Genomic DNA, 13,593 nt, shown 5'->3' on the forward strand with positions numbered 1-13,593 from the left:
TAATAGCTCTGGAGTAATTTTTCCCTCTTTTCCTCCCCGACTTCTTTTCTTCATGACAACATTTTCACTCCCAGTAATTTAAGCATCCACTACTTTTGGAGCTTGGGAGTTGGAGAGTGAGGGCCAGAAGGAAAGGCAAAGCAGAAAGGGCGTTCAGGTATCAGGGTGATAATAGAGTCACCTGGAGAGCTTGTCAAGTTGCAGATTCCTGGGTCCCACCCCCAGAGATTCTGATTTAGCAGGTCTGCAGCAAGGCCTGAGACTCCACTTCTAACAAGCTCCCGGGTGATACTCAGGCCGCCCATCCATGGACCACTGAGGAGCCCTGTTCCTGGACACAGGACAGTGAGAAAGTGAGATCAAAGGCACCAAGATCAGGTGCTGTGAAAACACCTCTGGTTTTTCTCTCTCTCTGCCGATTCACTTGTCTGCATGATTTTGCATAAGGCCCTTAAATTCTTAAATCTCAGTTACAACAACTGAAAAGTAGGAGAGTTACCCCACATGGGGTGGCTTTCAAACCATGCTTCCAGGCATTCTACAAGTACTACAGGGTGCCTCGGAGGCCAAAGGGGCAGATGGGACGAGGGGGTCATATGAGCTCTTTTCAAGGCTCCCAACCCCCCACTTGAACATTTTTATCTTTTATCTTTTTCATGTATTACACTTCTGAGTATGGTTTCATTAAAAAAAAGATTTTATAACTTAACAAATTAGAAGGAAATGAAAAAGCCCAAGTCTGAAAGTGACTCATTACTTTAAAAATGTATAGAACTGAAGAGTTTCGATTTAGTATACAGTTCCAGAAATTCTCTGGTCCTTCCACAGCATCCCAAGTGTGCTACAAGAGCAGGCAACGAATGCCTTCTTTCTGCTCACAAATGTATAACTTCATCTCGTGCACCAGGAAGCCCCTCATCTGATGTGTTTTTAGCTAAACAGACTGCCGAAAGTAGAGGGCAACATGAAGTATTTCTCTGCAGAGTCACGTCTGATTCAGTAAAAATCCAGCATTCCCCAAATAGATACTAATTACCTTCTGTTACAGAATTTTTTTAGAACATAATTCTTAGTTATATCTCTAACCATTGTGTGATTTGACCATTTTGGAACTAAAAAACTACCCTGTGGAATCCCATTCAAAAGAGTTTGCTCCAACTATTGCCACACTGATGGTCTGTCTAATTTATACACCAAGCTAATTTTTGCATGGTGGTAGCATTTCATTATAATCAGCCTTCATTTTTAATAAGACAGTGTATATATCAAATTGTAGATTTCAGTCTTTGTATGAATTGTAAGCTATTTTCCCAGGGTTGGGGTATGTTAACCAGATTGTAATGTTCTTCTTTTTGTTATGTTCTTTAAAACCCCTTCACCTCATAACTACACCAATACATTTCTACTGTCTTGGAAAAAATTAATTCCAGTTATGTGATGGAAATTTTTACTGTAAAAATATAACCTGCAGTGTAAATTTTTCTGTCAGATTATCAACTAGAACTGGTATGTTTTTTTCTAAATAGTAATTCGACTTACTTCCCTGATTTTTAACAGTGGGGTGGAAAAATGAAGATTGATACCTTTCAGCATCCATTCATTCATTCAGCAAATGTGTATTAGGAATGTTCTACGTGTGAGGCACTGGAGGACTGTTAGAGATACGGAGATAAGACCAGGTCCCTGCCTGCAGGCACTTCCTAGTCTATGCCGTTGTTAGGGAACTCTTCTGTCAGTGGGTGAGATGTGACCCACATTGGCTCTGACAAGAGCCGTGATGGCTGCACCAGCTAACTGAGAGGAGGCTAGAGGGACTGTCCTGGCTGTTGGTGTGGCAAGTCCCCAAGGAAAGAGACCAGCTATCCCAATGACAGTAGCCAAAAGGAAGTTGTAAACTTAGGTCTAGTAACTAAGATATGAATAACTAAAAGATGGGATCTGGTAGGAGGGGAAGAGTGTGTCAGCACCTTGGTTTGCGAAGGGAGGGCAAGGTAGGGTTTATCCAGAGAGAAGCAATTCCTAGGTAACAACTAGTGTCCACTTCCTTAAGGAGAGAAAAACTGGCAAAATATGGTCAGGTACCCAGGGTTCAAAGCCAAGTTCTAACTTCACCTCAAGGAGGGGTCCCTGAGGTATAAACCACCACCAGAGCAGTCCAGCCTAAATGACTGAGGACCTAAGTGGTTGCTAAAGGGAGAGGCTGCAGCCCAAGGAAGTTCAGCTCAGACCCACTGGATACAGGGATTGAATTGATGTAACACAGGGAAAGCACCTGATAAGGTGTATGGCGCAGCGCTAGTAGGTGCTCAGTAAATGTTTACCGACAGCGCTGCTGTCGCTGCTGTTTTTGTTGTTACAAGACTTAGGGAAATAATCTAATACAAGAGGTCATTGTCTCATGGGCCTAGAGCTTCTCATATTTGACTGGCTGATTTTTATTCACCCAAGATTAGACACCATCATTCCTTCAGGAACAGCAGCTGTAAAGAATGCAGGACAGGCAAAGAATGATACCTTGCTGTGTCTTGACTGCCACTGTCTTGCTCTATACCTTGGTTTCCTTATATGTACAATGAAATTATTGTACTAACTTCATAGGGTTGTTATGAGAATTAAGTGAATGAATACATTGGACTCACTTAGGCCAGTATCTGACATCTAGCGAGTGCTCAAGTTAATCTCAGACCCTGTCTGCTAGTGGGCACCCAGATACACTGTGGGGTGGGTTTTAGAAGTTCATTGGTTTAGAGGTAGGAAGGGCTGATCTTTCAGCCTGCAGGTCTTTAGCGTATGTGGCTGGTCAAGTCCAGAGCAGCCAGAGGCTAACAAAGCCCTGTCAGAAACCATCAGTGCCCATTCTCACAACTTCTACAGTACTCGTCATTTGTTTCCCCTAGAATACTTTTTCTAAGGCAAGGAGAAGAGTAATGACTGCAGATAGCACGCAGGATTTTTTTCATCACATGTTTTCAAAAATCGTGATGAGGAAAATGTATCACTCCTGTGAAGAAACACCGTAAGGAAAATGATTTGAGAAATCTAGTAGAAAGAAATATGGTTCTTAACCTGAAACAAGTATCAGAAGGAAGTCACAGAAGGCAGAAGGAATTCCAATAATCACGGTGAAATCGAGAGCTCACACCAGTTACCAGAATGTCAGTGGCAACATTCATCTCACACCCCTTCCATACTGGTCCTGAGTGAGCTTCTGCTGACCTGCCTGGCTGCTTAGAATTGCTGTGGGCATGAAAGGGAATGCGGCTGTGGACTCAAGACTCTTGGCCTGATGCGGGGTCTGACCATGGCCTTTGACTTTGGTCTTGGATTTGATTCCGTGGAACTACCATATTTTGCAAAATTCCTTGAAGATATATCCCTTTTTCCATTATACAGAGCAGGAGTCCTTAGAGCCCTGGGAAGATTTAGTGCTTTTCCATCCCAAGAGTAAGCCACATCTAGATTTCTGGAGATGAAGAGACACCAGGCTCTGACCTTCCTTCTGGAGGCCCTTGTTTATTTACCCAGGAGTCTACTAGGCTATTGACTTGGAATCAGTATTCAGTTTTCAGGGTTTGGGTATATCAGGACTGCTCTTCCTTAACCTCGGTCCTCTGGGAACCCAAAACCTGCTTGTGTAGAATTTTAGAATCTACTTGAGTCTTATGACCTTAACCAACTGACTTCTCTCAGTTTTCTTCTTGTGTAGACTTAGAAGGGTCACTCAGATTTCCCAGTTTCTTTTGAAACTTGACCTCTTTTCTGCTAAGTTTAAGTATATGTTTAATTTCTTTAGCCTAATCAAAATTTTAGTTCTGTTCCTGCCTTACTGCTTACGTGGTTGGCGTAAAATATGCTTCGACAAGGTCACAAAGAAAATACTTGTTAGCTCACTGTTTATATTTGCATTCAGGATAACATTTGAGACTGGGCCACTCAGAATTTGGTGACAACTTTCTTCATCACTCCCATTTCTTATCGGTCATCAAGTCTTTCTACTTCATAAAAATGTTTTTAGCTCTTTTTATATCTATATTAGTTAGGATGGGCTAACTGCTGTGTCAAACATTCCTCCGGAGGTATGACTATAAAATGGCTTTAAAATATAGAAGTGTATTCCTTTCTCATGTAAGCAGTCCAAGGCGATTCCATGTTAGTCGGTGTTTAGATGTGTATGTGGGAAAGGAGGAGTGAGCCCACCTGGGCCAGCAAGGCTCTTCCACCTTCAATACCCACTTTCCAAGATTGCCCTTCTGAAGACATTCTGGAGCCAAAAGGGGACTGTCACAAGAGGTGGCCCACATCCCTCGCACTCACCTTCCACTGGCTAGAAGTTTGTCCCCTGGCCACAGGTGACAGCAGAGAGGCTGGGAGGTGAAGTCTAATTGGGTACCCACAAGGAAGGAGTGAAGGATTTGAGAGCAGTTAGCAGCCACTGCCACATTATTCATGCCCTCCCCGATCCCCTGCACCGCTTCTCAACTAGGTAGCTGCACTGGCCTCTTATCTCTTACTTAGGTCCTTAGCCCCCTCTAAGCTCTCTGCTACCCTTATGCCTGAGATACTGTTTTTAGATGTGACTCATTCTTCACAGCTTTAAGGATAAAAGGTCAGACTGCTTAGGTGAATGTGTGATGCCCCATCTGCTTGGTAGCCCCATCTCAGATGACCCTCTCATACAAACCCCGTACTCCAATCATAAGGGTATTACTTCTTTTTCTTATTTATGGTGATAACAGCAGACACTGATGTGGCATTGGACATAGTTCTGACCAGTGTTTTATTAACTCATCCATTTCTCACAAAATAACCTTATGAGGTAAGCGATAGTCTTCTCCCCATTTCATAGAGAAAGAGGCAGACATAGAGAAGTTAAATAACTTGCCTGAGGTCCTATGGTTAGTTAGTGGTACAGCTTGAGTATGACCCAAAGAGTGGCAGTTCTGGGTTCTTAATCACTGTATTATACTGCTTCTCTCAAGATTACTGTACCTGCCATTCCCTCTTCCTTGAATGCCCTTCTGTCTTCATCCAACTCCTACTGAAACTTCAAGAATCAACTGAAGCTTGCATCTCTTCTTTCAGGAAGCCGTCTTTGACCTCACTCTGATTTAATTGCTACTCATCTATGTCTCCTAGTGTCCTGGGCCTTTCTCTGTATCTTCCTGCTTTAGCAATGGTTTTACCACCCTTCAAGACAATCCTCAGGTGATGTTTAGATTTGTATTCCCAATGTATCTAAACATTTCTGTCCAGTAGAAATATAATGCAAACCACATATGTTACCTTAAATTTTCTAGTAGCCACACTCTTTAAAAGAAAAAAGAAACAAGTGAATGTATTGTAATAATATATTTTATTTAACCCAGTGTATTACTATATGCAATCAGTGAAAAAATATTAATGAAATCTTTTGCACTGTCTTCCATTCCAAGTCTGTGAAATCTGGTATGTATTTTACAACTACATCTCATCTCAATTCAGACACTATATTTTCATTGGAAATATTTGATCTGTATTTAGATTTCATAAAATTTACCGTTGAAAAAGCCGATTCGTGTACCCATGTTGTTATAAACATAGTGAAATTTTTCAATAACTGAACAAAGTATCAGTTTTAACATTTATATTTAAACTAAAAGTTAAACATTCAGTCTCAGTCTCACCAGCTACGTCCAGCCAGTGGCTACTGTATTGGGCAGAGCAGCACAACTCTGGAACATGGTGGGTTCTAAATCGATGCTTATTGACTACACTGATGAATGACAATGTAGAAAATTGTCAGTGGTTGTATCAAAATGGATAGATCCTCACCCGTTCCATACCCTAGCCTCCAGAGAGCCAAGTTTTGTATCACTAAACGATACTTCACTTATTTCTTTCTGGGCAGAAACAGTTTTAGAAATTAAAATCATTTTTCAGTTTTCCAGGATCAGCATTTTAGTCGTGTTCTAATTTACAACAACAGCTCCTTTCTCTTGTTTCTTAATATGTAAACATTGTACAAATGATATTTTGTAGGTCATGTAATATTGCCCAAGGAGAGTTTCTTAAGTTGTATGGAATTATAAGAACTACTTGGTTTCCTTCTACTTTTCAGAGTGGAAAATCCTCAGAGCAGTTTTCATCTGGAAGTGCTGCATTTGGGTTATTTCACAATGCCCGAATCCTCAGTCAAATATAGGTTGGTGTATGAGCAGCAGTGTCTCTTGGCTAATCAAGAGCGTCTCCTTTCCCTGTGCTCAGTGTTAGAGAAATGGGGAAAGTCAGCTGGGTTTAGAGATTAGGTAAGAGACTCAGAGGCATACCTTTTGGTAAGTCATAAATCATTTCCTGTTTATAAAAGCACACACTGACACCCATAAAATCTCCAAATAAATGGTGTTTTACTTTTCCTTCAAAATCTCAGTGAGAAAAGGTACTTCTGGTTTTCCGAGTGAATAAAAATAATGAATCCTGATTACCAGGTATGCTTAACCTGATTTGCAAAGCAAGTGGAAAAGCGTCTGGTACGCAGTGATAAGCATCTTTTAGACATCAGGGGACATATTGACTTAAGGGTCCGTATCTTTTTTCTATAACCAGTGTATGTTGGGATGTAAGTCGTTATTACTCAATCTGAATGTGTCTTATTTGTATTCACTTATTTTAAAATGCCAGTTTGTGAATATTAAATTTGTAAATTTTCCATAGCAATCTAGTGTCTATTTTGGATATCCAATTTGGATACAGAATGGCTACAGAAACTACAAACTAATCTCTATAGTCTGCCTCTGAGTAGCAATTGCCCAAAATTCAGGATTATCGCATTACCCTCCCCCCCACCACCAGTAAATGATGTGAGCATTACAATGTACTTCCTACGCTGTAATGCTCACATCACTGTTCAGTGCCTGACTTCTCCACTTAAATGTAACGACCACAAAGATAGGGATCACATCTGTTCTCTGTAACATTGTATCTCCAGCGCCTAGCACCATGTCTAGGACATTAATAGACATTTAATCCCATTCTTTACCTCTTAGCACCGGGACCAGTCTTTGCAAGTATTCTTCCACCATTTGTGTAGATTCAAGCCAAATACGGCTCATAATGATATTACAGATGATTTCTCTGTTATCCTACTCAGAATTCCTCCTCCTCCTGCAGTGCTTAATCTGACTGACAGTGGCCCTTACTACTTATAACATTGGCCTTTTAGGGGGTGCACTTGTCACTATATTTTATGTGATAGTTTTACGATGTGGAAGACTATTTCCTCTGATCATGCTGTGTTCTTAGATGGCAAACCTAGATTTATTTACGCTTGCAAACCAAGGCGGGAAGTTAACCTTGAAAATAAGTTAAAATTTGAAAGGTAGTAAATCACAGGGCTCAGATTTATAATTTATCTCAGTAAGGAATCTAGAGACCAGGTGTCAAAGAGGGACATGGGCTAGAAGTAAAAAAAAGAAAAAACTGGGTTCCGCTCTGGCACTGAGGTTAACTTTGAGCAAGTTGCCTTACTTTTCTGGACCTTAATTCTCTTATCTGGAAAATAAAAGGATTAACTAGATCAGGGAAGGCAAATAAGTTGATGCCTTTCACTTCTCCCTCATTTGCTCTGAGAGACAACACTAATCAGTCAGTGCTGTATCAGAACATTCCTCAAGACAATGCTTCGTGCAGCTGTCAACCACTAACGTAGTTAGCACATAGATGAAACCTCCACATGACCTTTAAGACACTCTCTATCTTTAAAATTCTAACAGCTCTATTAAATAGATTTAAAATCAAGAGTACAGTAATAACCATTCTTCACCATCAAAAGGCAGTTTGAAAAAAAATAAAGAAAATGAACAAGCCTTCTCTTTTGCTTCTACTCCATGTCACCATGAAGCGTTGTTTAGGTTGTAAAGCATACAGTTCACTGTGTGGATGGTGCATCTTTGGTTTGTTCAGTGCACAGACCGCACAGGTGTTCATGGCCTTGTGTTTCCATAAATTTATTTCTAAATAGCTGTACCTCCGTTTTTTGGCTTCTGATTTGTTTAAGTTCATATGCTATTTCTGGAAGATTTATGATATATGAAAAATATCACCATAGGGGAAATTTTTGATATCACATGCTGTTCATTAATTAGGATTTTATAATTTAAAAAATTAAACAGAAACATATGTACTAAGAACTCATAAGACATTAACCTTTCCATATAAAACAATAACAACAAAAAAATGTAACTGCCAATGATTAGAAGGGAGCATGGTGGAATAGTCTTTTGATGCAGGCATACATTTATTTATACATTTATTTCATGAAGATTTTTGATGTTCCAGACACTATGCTACACTAGAGGTGCATCATAAATAAAGAAGACAGGTTTGATCTCTGTGTTCTTTGATCCGTAGTATAATGGAGGAGGAAGGAAATTAAACACGCATCTACTGTATGGTAAAAGTAGTGCTGTGCTAGTGCTGAGTACACATAAACCTAACCCCATCCTGGTTTGGTGGGACGAGGAGGGCTTCTCCAAGGAAGCCTCACCTTGGCTGAGACCTGAGGAGAAACAGGAGTTAGCCAGGTCCAGCTGGGGATTTGGAGGAGAATTCCCGGCAGAGGGAATAGTATGTATAAAGGCCTGGAATTGAGACATTTCATGGCAATCCAAGGAACCAAAAGAAGCTTAGTAAATTGGAGACAGGACACTAATGAAGTTATCCAGGTGAGTGATGATGATGCTCTAGACGAAGTTGTGGTGGTGGAGATGGAGAGCAGCAGGAAGGACCCAGATGTGATAGCTATCTAAAGGGTAGAGTCGATGCTATTACGATTGTTAGATTATGGTAGGTGAGTTGAAGGGAAGAGTTATAAGTCAGACATCTAATTCGAACAGTCAGGTAGATGGTGATACCTTTCTTCCAAACCCTTGGCAAAAGAAATGGAGTCTGTTTGAAGGAGATGGAGGGTGCTGAAACAGGAGGGGTGGTATTGAGTTCAGCCTTGCAAGTGTTGAGTTTGAATTGCCCATGGAACATACAAGTGGATATGGCCAGGTAGCTGGGTGTGTGAGCTATACCTATGGAAGAAGTTCTGAGCTAGAGCTATTTAATTGGATTTTGTCAGTACGTAGGGGTTAAAACCTTGCAAGCAAGCGTTTGAAATGGTTTAGGGAAAAGTTTGTAGATATAGAAGAAGAGAAGGCCCAGGAGTAAACCCAGAAAAACACCAGCATTTCAGCGATAAGCAGAGAAAAATGAACTTGCAACGGAGACGGGGAAATTAGCAGTTCAGTAGGTAGGAGACAAACCAGGTGCGTGTGATGTCACAGAAGGCAAGGGAAGAGAGGCTTTCCAAAAAAAAAAAAGTAGCATTCAGGTTTGTCAGGTACTATGAAAGAGACATAAAAGATAAGACCAAAAAATATTCCATTAATTTAGCAACACGGTGGGTACTGATAACCTTGATGTGAGTAATTTCACTGTTGGTTTTGAAGAACCCAGTAATTACTCAGTGGTAAATAGAGAACCAAGATTACAGTGGGTTGAGACATGACTGGGAACTGAGAAAATCAAGGAGCAAAGGTAAAGCAAGTCTTTCAAGACTTGTAGCTGTGATGGGAAAAGAGAAAGACCATAGTAACAGAAGATGGATATAGGGGCAAGAAGAAGAGCATGGTCTTAAGACAGGAGGGGCTTGAGCATCTGTAAATGCCAGTGGGAAGGAGACAGTAGAGAGGGAGAGGTTGAGGATGCAGAAGAAATGAGGGATAACCAGTAACCTCAGGTAGGAATGAAGGCACATCTTCTATTGTAGCTGCAGGGGAGGAGGGAAGAATAGGTGTAGTTGCTGGTACTTTTGTTAGGCGAAAGCTTAAGATAGGGTCGTTCTATTGAATTTATGTTTCTCTTTGAAGTGGAAACAGTAGTTAAATGCAGAGTGATGGGGATAGAGTCTGAGATTCAAGGAGAGTGGCAATTTGAAATAGCTGCTCTGGGATATTAGAGAAAGTGTTGGCTACAGAATCAGTGAGTAATGAAATTCTTTTTGTGTGCAGCTTTAAGTCCATTTCATTGCTTCTAAGTTTATGAAAACTGTTTCAGAATCTTCCTTGCACTTATTTCCATCTCTTCTTTTTTTCTCACCTCCCCAATTTAAACCTTCCCTAATTTTTTAAAAATTAAATATACACCAATGTCCATGAAATCTGATAAAAGATACTGCAAAATAAATTTTGATTTCTGGTTTGTTGGCTTGTTTGTTATTATAAATCCTAGGCCCCAAAGCTACCTTGCATATAAGATGAGGGGTTCTGGTAGAGAAGAATAGTTTTAAATTATGTCATTAATTAAGGACCATGTGGCTAGTCCAAACAGGTAAATAGGCCAAGAAAAGTCTACCTTGAGATTTTAACTCCCAGGATAGGTTTTCTACCTAATCAAAAGAACCCAGTAATTACTCAATCTCCTCTTAAATGGTGTCGTTTTCTGTGCAAACAGTTTTACCCTTTAGCTGATTTTCTAAGTGTTAAATTAAAAAAGATTCTCTCAGGTTTATTCGTCATGTCCTAGAATCTCTGCTGCGTTAAGAGTTGTCCAGCTTTCACGGCACTTTGTATTCAGAGTACCTGATCTAAACCATGATATTAATCCTTTAAAAGAGAAAAACCTTAGCCCGGGCTGGGACCGTGTCTGTCAAGTTCATCTTGGGGCTGGGCACCTGGCGAGTGTTCAGTGTTTGTTTGTAGAATGAATGAATGAATGGATGGATGGAGAATGGCAAATGATAATCCTACCATCATACCAGGGGAAGTGAGGAGAACTGCTGTGACTTGGAAAACTGGAGGGAAAACATGCTTAAGACAATCATACAGTAAACTGGACTGCTAGCAAGAGAAACTGGTACTCCATTATTTAGTTACATACCAAGGTTCCCTACCATCTATGACATACCAAGGTGACCAACTCTTTGACTCTCATGATCAACCTTCTTTGATGTTCTGCAGTTACTTGACTTCTTACATAACTGATCCATTCATTAATGTATCCAGTGGTTTATTTGATAACTCCTTCTTGAAAACAAAAACCACTGCATGCCAACTCCCATCCTGGAAGCTGGAGATACAGCAGTGAGCAAGGCAGATATGGTTCCTGCCCTCAGGAGCAACCAGACTAGCAGGAGGTTTCCATTGCACTGTCTTCTCTCTGCTTTTCTTCAAAAGGAAAAGGCTGATGTGCATAATTTGCCATATCTCTTTGAAGTTCTATGATTAGGGACTTTGAATTTAAACCAATTTTTTTTAGTTATTTCTGAGATATATATTTTAAAGTAATAACTAGAATTATGATTTATAACATTATACCAGAACATATAAGATTTTTAGAAATTTCATGTAATGTCTGAAACACTTATATTAACATATTTCCATACAAATAACCCAAAGAAAGTTTAGTATTAGTTGTTTTTGTTTGTTTGTTTGTTTATATTGCAGGTTCTTATTAGTCATCAATCTTATACACATCAGTGTATACATGTCAATCCCAATCGCCCAGTTCAGCACACCACCATCCCCACCCCACCATGGTTTTTCCCCCTTGGTGTCCATACATTCTCTACATCTGTCTCAACTTCTGCCCTGCAAACCGGTTCATCTGTACCATTTTTCTAGGTTCCACATACATGCGTTAATATATGATATTTGTTTTTCTCTTTCTGACTTACTTCACTCTGTATGACAGTCTCTAGATCCATCCACGTCTCAACAAATGATTCAGTTTCATTCCTTTTTATGGCTGAGAAATATTCCATTGTATATATGTACCACATCTTCTTTATCCATTCGTCTGTCGATGGGCATTTAGGTTGCTTCCATGACCTGGCTATTGTAAGTAGTGCTGCAATGAACATTGGGGTGCCTGTGTCTTTTTGAATTATGGTTTTCTCTGGGTATAGCCCAGTAGTGGGATTGCCGGGTCATATGGTAATTCTATTTTTAGATTTTTACGGAATGTCCATACTGTTCTCCATAGTGGCTGTATCAATTTACATTCCCACCAACAGTGCAAGAGGGTTCCCTTTTCTCCACACCCTCTCCAGCATTCGTTGTTTGTAGATTTTCTCATGATGCCCATTCTAACTGGTGTGAGGTGATACCTCATTGTAGTTTTGATTTGCATTTCTCTAATAATTAGTGATGTTGAGTAACTTTTCATGTGCCTCTTGGCCATCTGTATGTCTTCTTTGGAGAAATGTCTATTTAGGTCTTCTGTCCATTTTTGGATTGGGTTGTTTGTTTCTTTAATATTGAGCTGCATGAGCTGTTTATATATTTTGGAGATTAATCCTTTGTCCATTGATTCATTTGCGAATAATTTCTCCCATTCTGAGGGTTGTCTTTTCGTCTTGTTTATGGTTTCCTTTGCTGGGCAAAAGCTTTTAAAAAGTTTCCTTAGGTCCCATTTGTTTATTTTTGTTTTTATTTCCATTACTCTAGGAGGTGGATCAAAAAAGATGTTGCTGTAATTTATGTCAAAGAGTGTTCTTCCTATGTTTTCCTCTAAGAGTTTTATAGTGTCTGGTCTTACATTTAGGTCTTTAATCCATTTGGAGTTTATTTTTGTGTATGGTGTTAGGGAGTGTTCTCACTTCATTCTTTTCCATGTAGCTGTCCAGTTTTCCCAGCACCACTTATTGAAGAGACTGTCTTTTCTCCACTGTATATCTTTGCCTCCCCATGCACCTGTGGTAAACCAATTCTTGATCCATGACTTATGAATCAAAATCCTGAATTTTGTCGTTCATGTTCTTGGTTTTTATTTTTGTTTTTTCTTTTTTCTTTTTTTTTTTTTACCTCCATCTTCTCCTTAGATATGCATAGAAATGTCTTGGGAGAAACTTTTGATTGACATGGGAGCCCCTCAAAGCCATTTTTGTAGACGTAAACTTGGTATTTATTAAATGTCAAGTATGAAATATGTACAGAATGAATTATTTCTCCATAAAGGAGAATTCAAAGTAAATTTCAAGAAAGTGAATTCTTTCCAGTTTGCATTGCTGACAAATGCAGAAACTCTGATGTTCGTTTGCTAAGTGGCAGATGATACACAATAGATGTTGTAGCAACATTCACTTATATTCCTTTTTTAAAAAAAAATAAAAGATCTTTCTTTCAAGAAGCTATTCTGGGATCTTTCTCTTGACAGTGTCCTAGTTCTTATCTCTGCTACACACAGGCTCACAAAATGTTTTCTTTGAAGGGCATTTTGTTATTGGCCCTCTTTTTATTTTCCTTCCCACAGAAAACAGAGCTGAAGGTATTCAGTCCGCATGGTGAGGAGGCACCTGAGTGCACACACAGTGGCCCGGACCTCTTGCCTCTCTCTGCCTGTCATTCCCTAAGTGCGAGAAACAGCCACAGGGATCAATTCACCACCCTCAGTGAACCCCAGGCAGGAAGGAAACATCCTGTCCCAGACCTTTTGTTGCTTGGAGAGAATGAGTAGGAAGAAAGGCTGCCTCAGCTGATAGTGAAAAAGCATAAGGACTTAGGACATTTTTCCCGCTTTACTGATGGCTGTACATTTACCCATCCTGCTTTTCCCAGGACAGTCCCAGTTTAT

At 40.0% G+C, this 13,593-nt stretch overlaps 1 protein-coding gene across 2 annotated transcripts in view; it reads left to right on the forward strand.

The window, feature by feature from the left end:
- Window positions 1-13,593, forward strand: part of DMD (dystrophin) — a 2,087,389-nt gene that overhangs the window by 1,673,551 nt on the left and 400,245 nt on the right. The window lies entirely within an intron of this gene.

This window comes from Mesoplodon bidens, assembly GCF_964165515.1.
Source record: "Mesoplodon bidens genome assembly, chromosome: X".
Lineage (NCBI taxonomy): Eukaryota > Metazoa > Chordata > Mammalia > Artiodactyla > Ziphiidae > Mesoplodon > Mesoplodon bidens.